Source organism: Nicotiana attenuata, unplaced genomic scaffold, assembly GCF_001879085.1.
Source record: "Nicotiana attenuata strain UT unplaced genomic scaffold, NIATTr2, whole genome shotgun sequence".
In the NCBI taxonomy this organism is placed as follows: Eukaryota; Viridiplantae; Streptophyta; class Magnoliopsida; order Solanales; family Solanaceae; genus Nicotiana; species Nicotiana attenuata.
In genome coordinates this window covers 265,900-272,558 of record NW_017671055.1, presented here as the reverse complement: position 1 = coordinate 272,558, position 6,659 = coordinate 265,900, and positions in this window count along the sequence as shown.

The window sequence follows — 6,659 nt, the reverse complement described above, 5'->3', positions numbered from 1 at the left end:
CACCGTCTTAACTTCCTCATCACAAATCCCTTACTATCTTCCCTCGAATCCCACCAGAACCCCTCGAATCTTCAAAACAGTCATCGTCGTCTCCGCCGCCCACGGCGGCGCCAACCCCAAACCCTTCCAAATTAACACCCCTGAACCGCCTCGTCCCCCTCTATCAAACCCCCAAAACCCCGTCCCAAAAATCTGGCCGGAACTGCTCGAATCTTCGGTCAAAGTTCTGGTCAAAACACTAATTCACCCAATTGACCCCAAATTTGTACCACACGACCCCCTCACCTCCTTTATGCCTAACATGTCACTGATTTCCTTCGAACTTGTCTAGAATTACTCAAGTTTTGGATCTAGGTTCAAGTTTCAATGGTTCGAATCAGTCGACCCAACACTTTGTTCTTCGAGATTAGAAGTTAATTCATTATAAGTTGATGCTGTTCGTTCGTTTTAATGGAGAATAAGCGATTATCATCAATTTCACAGAGCTGCAAGTTTAATCAGTAAGTTTGTTCTTAAACCGTTTTTTCTTCATTATTTGTAGATTTTTTTTTCTTTTTAATGTGTAGTTTCTGCCTTGTTTTTCTTCCGCTTCATCCTCAATAGTTCTTTCGTTTTGTTTTAGGATTGATTTAGGGTTCTGATTTGTTCGATTTCAATGTAATTTCATTCTTGTTATCTGATTTAATTGCCTGATGCCCTGTTTGCTACTGTTCTACATTTGGATAGTGTAATTTTAGATGATTAGTTGTTAGTTTATTATTTTGTTAGTCTAATAACATTTTAGCTCGGTTAATTAGGATTCATTTCCAAATACTAATCAGTTTGGATTTGGTTATAGTTAATCATTCCCATTTCTTTGTGTAATTGACTATAGTCAAATTCTGACCAAGTTGAAAGGAACTGGAGTCATAATTGGCTAGGTTAGGTAATTTAGGGAAAGGATAAGGGTAGTATAGGCATTCCTAAATAGAAAGAACATTGTAGTAACTGAAATAGAATTCCCTAGAAGCTTCTAGATAGGGGTGTTAATTAGAATTTCAGTAGTTTAGTGTTTAACTTGAGAAACAAGTCAAAACTTTAAAGACTTATTAGCTAAAATTTGAAAATAAAAGAGGGACTTAGGGTGTAAAATAAAAGTCTGAAAATTGCCCTAATTTTGCCTATAAAAGGCAGTACTCCTGCCTTGCCAAAAGAAGTTTTTTGGGGGGAGAGGTCCAGAGATCCGAAATTTGAGATTCAAAGTTTAGAGTCTAGAAATCTGAAAATTTGAAATCTAAATTTAGAAGTTCAAAAATTTCAAAATCTGAAAGCTTGAAGTCCTGAAAGCTTACTGTTCCATCGAGTTATTTGGGTTGATTTTGAGGTTTCCAAATTTTAAATCAAATCTCCAGCTCACTCGAGGTTGAAAAATGGCATGAGTTTCCTTGTGCTGCTAGTATTTGAGGTTCTAGAGGTCCTAGGGCTATTTCGAGTTAATTTGGGTCACTCAAGCTTGGTTTGGTGCTTGCTAGAGTTATTTGATTGAAACTAATTTCTGGGTTGCTTGACACCATTTCATGGGTTCGAAATTGGCTTTAAACTGCTGCTGACTGCTGTGTACTGCTGCTGACTATTCCTTCTTCTTACTTTCCTAACATTCCAGGTACTCCTTTGGCCTCAAGTGCTATGTGAAGATTGGATCAACTTGTGTGACCAAATTTGAAAATAAATGATGAATTATCACCTGTTTTTCTTCTCGTAAATTGCCTACTGTTTTATTTAGTTTAGATGCTCAGCATAGTTGAGTTATTTGAACAATGCATTATTTGTATTAATAGGACTGTTGGACTGATTGTAACTGGACTGTTTGAACTATTTTCAGCATATTATTAGTATCCTATCTAGTAGTGTTAGTTTAAATCTACTGCTTTAAGGCTAGCTATCATGTTAAATGTTAGTAGTGTTAGTACCATGTTAGTTTGAATGATTAAAATTGGAAGGTAATGTGAACTTAAAGCTGGTTTTAGAACCAGTATTGGTACTCAGCGGGAATATTAAGTTTAGGTCTAACAAATGTGCAAATGGCTCAATGCTTCAGTTTTTAATTTCAGTAGTTAGGTTTTGAAATCAGAGAATTAACATTTCAGTACATTAAATTTTTGAGTTTGATGCTTCAGTTAATTGTTAATCACTTTAGTTAAATCATTGAATTCTAAATGCTTGTAGTAACTCGTTAACTTAGACAGGATCTGAATGTGAAATTTGAATTTAAAGTTAGCAGATGTTGATTTGAATGGACCTAAATTGTTCCTTTGTTACAAAATCGTTGAGTTCATGTTTTGAAATAAATTCAGTGGCTTCAAAATACAATTAAGGTCCAGCAGTTGGTCTGGGCTCGCCGACGGGCCACGGCTTGATAGCTTGTTTCGAATGATTTGGGCCCTAGCTTTGCTGATGCATGGCCCAGCCCCAGTTCTAACTTGCTTTACCATTTGGCCGGTGCTGAAGCCAAAGAGTTAGACAGCTTCTCATGAACGAAGCTGAATGATTTCTATTTCCCCTGGGCTGGTTTTGAAGCCCAGTACGCTGAGAGCCTAATTCACTATGGGATCTGATAGTATAAATACAGGTCTTGGGCCTGATTTTTGTTTGTGCAAGGCCCACGTCTGGGCAGTTTTCTTTGCACGAGCAGGGTTGAATCTGTTTAGGGCCAATTTTATGCCCAAAAATGCTAGAAGTCAAAACCCCTTTTAAAAAAAATTATATTAGGAATATGGGAGTTAATCTGCAATATGAATTTAGGCTTTCGAGTTAGGTAGCGGGTTCAAATTAAGAGGGTTCTCCCTTTTGTTTGAATTCGGACTTGAACTCGTGGCCCGAATTTATAAATGCAAATTAAGTAGGCCCTTTAGAGACAAAAAAAAGATAGAAATCTTAGTTTGCTTTAAGTTGGCCTTTAAATAATAGAAGTGAGATGAGCCTCGCCAAACAAAAAATGCATAAATTGCGGGGCCCTCATTAAATGCTTTATTAAAAATANCGATGCGCTTATCACTCAGGAGTTGAGGGGCATGATACAGAAAATTATTGGACATTGAAGAGAGCCGTGGAAGACTTGATAGAGCAGGGGAAGATAGTGCTGAGGGACGAGGAAGTCCCAAATGTGACCAATAATCCTTTAGCCAGCTCACATAATGGACCTATGATTGGAATGATCTGCGAGGATAAAGAGTTCGATCCGGCATTAAAGGCCATCATTGCCATTGCTGACGCAGAAAGAAAATCAAAGGTTGCTTCGAAGCAGGATAAAGGGGATAAGAAAAACAAAGTCACCAAGGCGGAGCCGGAAAAGAAAGCTGAAGCCAAAACAGAAGCGATACCCCCCAAGGATGGAATTCTCTATATCCCGCAAGGCCGTCAAGAAAAGAAGTTGATTGTGAACCCTCCAAAGAAATTGGAAGTGAAAAGGGGGATGCAAGTGTACGTACCCAAGCAAGCCTATGTGGTACGGGGGACAATCAAACCACCTCGGCTGAGTGAGCCAGTGGTTATTGGACGCGTACCACAAAAGCCTGTGACCAACCCTGCTGCAGTGCCATGGAACTACCATCAGACGGTGGTTACGTATAAAGGAAAAAAGATCCTGGGAGGGCTTCCAGAAAATGTTCCCGCCGAAAAGTACTCAAACATAGAAGAGGTGAACAATGCTACCAAAAGGCGTTTCCCGCCTAAGAGGCCTGTAAGTGCTGAAGAAGCAGAAATGTTCTTTCAAAAAATGAAAATGACCGATTATGAGGTGGTACATTTGTATGAAATATTTGTCAAGCCTAAGTACAGTAAAGAGGAAGATGATGAGGTTTTCACGGCTGAAGAAAGTAAAGAAATACGTGGGGCAATGAGGAAAATGTTCTACGAAACCCATATGGTCCAGCCGGGAGAGGGCACTAGCACCGCTGAGGTGTTATACATGGAACCAAGCGCCAAGCTTCAAAACTGGAAGGCTACGCCATTCCCGATCAGGCGGGAGTCCCGGTAGACCCGTCCTGCTACTTTTTTCTGCATCCCGAGTTATTCCAGGGTGTAACTCAGATGTTTTCTGTAGTCTTTAAATTCCCGAATGTGAACCTTGTTATCTTCAAAATTCCAAGAAATGAAATCAATATTTCATCGTTCACTTTTCTTTATTCTTTCTGATTTTGCTATTTTTTCTTCTCTTTAGCTTTAATAATGCAGCTTTAAATAACATGGCATGCTTGCGGACTTCATGCCTAGATTCCAAAACGCTGTCAGATTTCGAATAATGAATCAAGAGTCGAAATGCAAAGAAGGTAACCTTGAGGAAATAAAACAAAGAATTGGAACAATTGAAGGAAAATTGGTTCGCGGGTTGGAAAGGTCCACACATTACAACAAAAGAGTGTGCTGTACTCAAGGCACATCCGGGCAGTTGTACCAACAAAGAATGGCCCGCGCTTACAACAAGAAGGTGCATCCCAGAAATTTCGAAGTGGGACAACTTGTGCTGAGACGCATTCTCCCTCATCACCAGGAAGCAAAATGAAAAATTTGCTCCTAATTGGAAGGGTCCATACATCATCCGGAAAATATTGCCGAGAGGAACATTATATTTGGGAGATATCGAAGGAAATGATCCTAAAACAGCTGTGAATGCGGATGCAGTAAAAAGGTACTATATCTAGGCTCTCTGCGGTAATGGTTTTTATGCAATTGAGATGACGAAGGCTTTCCTTCTCGCTACCCAAATACTATCAATCCTTCGTAAACCCCTTGAGCCGGTTACGCTTCTTTGGTCACCCTCTTTGGAACCCGGAAGTACCAGCGGAAAAGAAGAAGAAAAGAAAAGAAAAGAAAAAGAAAAAGAAAAAGAAAAGAAAAGAAAAATAAAAGAAGAAAAGAAAAGAAAAAGAAAAAGAAAAGAAAAAGAAAAGAAAAGAAAGAAAGAGGAAAAAGAAAAAGAAAAGAAAAACAAAACAAAAACAAAAACAAAAATTGTTTGCCTGAACTACGTTTGACTTGATTCCGAAAGGATACGTAGGCAGCCTCTCGTTGAGGTTCAGTCACACCAAAACAAAAATCCCAATTTCCCCCGAGAGTTGAAAATGGGGCAGATGATATAATGATTCAGCCATGAATCCGCCAAAACGGTTCCAAAGTTGTAGTTCTGCCCAAAGTCCTTTTACCCCAAAACCTTGTCCAAGTCCTTCCGATCAATTGACAAAGGCATGGAAGTGGCAAACATCATTGTTGGAATCTGATACAATTCAAATTTGAGAGAAATAAAATGAGAGAGTCTTATCGGTGAAAACCTTCGGGCACCATAAGACGATGGTAAGTAGAGAAACTGAAAATGAGAGAGTCCGTTTAGTGAAAACTCGCAAAGAGCACTATCGGGCGACGATGAGATTAGAAATGAGAGAGGTCGATTGGTGAAAACCCGCAAAGGGCGTTGTCGGCCGAAAAGAAGACATCTCACCACTAAAAGAGTCCTGGCAAAGTTTCCTGGTTTTTGAAATACGGATCAATGAGTTCACAAGAAGCTGGAAAGTTTGTGTGGGTCGGGCATCCAGTCCAAAAAGCATGTCATGTTCATTTGAAGCCAGCATGCACCCCAGATAAGTCCTCATTTTCCCCCGAAAGGGACACTTCTCTTTAAAATCATATGCTTGCCTTTTGCATACTTTTTCTTTGAATCCCTTTCGGTTTAACTCTGATTCCGTAACTAGTACAAAGAAAAGGTGGCAGGACCGGCTTCACAGGGCTCCGCCTGGTCAGAGTCGAAGAAAATACCCAGCCTCAGCGAGTGCGTCAGGCCAATCCCGACTGACCATGGTGGTTGATGCTTTCAAAGCAAAAACTTTGGAAAAGAAAGGAAGTCAAAGGCAAAGGTCCCAAGGACAGAATAAAGTGAAAAGGCTAGAGCCCACACAGGCGAGTCATCATGAAGTCTTAAGGCTGAACCCGGTCGGTTTGAAAAGAGATTCACCCTCAAGGCAAACGAGCAGCAAAGTTCTCAACGGAAATGGGGCCGGGATCAAGCAATTGAGATGATCAAGGCCACAAAACCAACCACCGTTTCAAACTAACAAATTGTTCTTTGTTGAAAACAGGTCTAATTCAAAGCAACCGTGCAAGAAGCAGGTGAAATCCAAAAAGAAATGAAATGCGCAAGCGCTGAAACAGCTTTGCAGCAGGAAAACGACCAAAAAGGAAGTTTCCCCCCAAATTCTTTCATGCGTTTTGCTAAGTAAAAAGGAAAACAAAAGAAAAAGAAAGAAGAAAAAAAATTGAAAATCCCAAAAGAAAAATAAATCATGGTAGCATAGGATCCCATTCCTTAAATATCCCGGCCAAAAAACCGAGGATCTCCCGGCCAAAAAACCGAGGAGCTTTTTCTTTCCAAATCCCGGCCAAAAAACCGAGGATCTNGCCTGATTTTTGTTTGTGCAAGGCCCACGTCTTGGCAGTTTTCTTTGCACGAGCAGGGTTGAATCTGTTTAGGGCCAATTTTATGCCCAAAAATGCTAGAAGTCAAAACCCCTTTTAAAAAAATTATATTAGGAATATGGGAGTTAATCTGCAATATGAATTTAGGCTTTCGAGTTAGGTAGCGGGTTCAAATTAAGAGGGTTCTCCCTTTTGTTTGAATTCGGACTTGAACT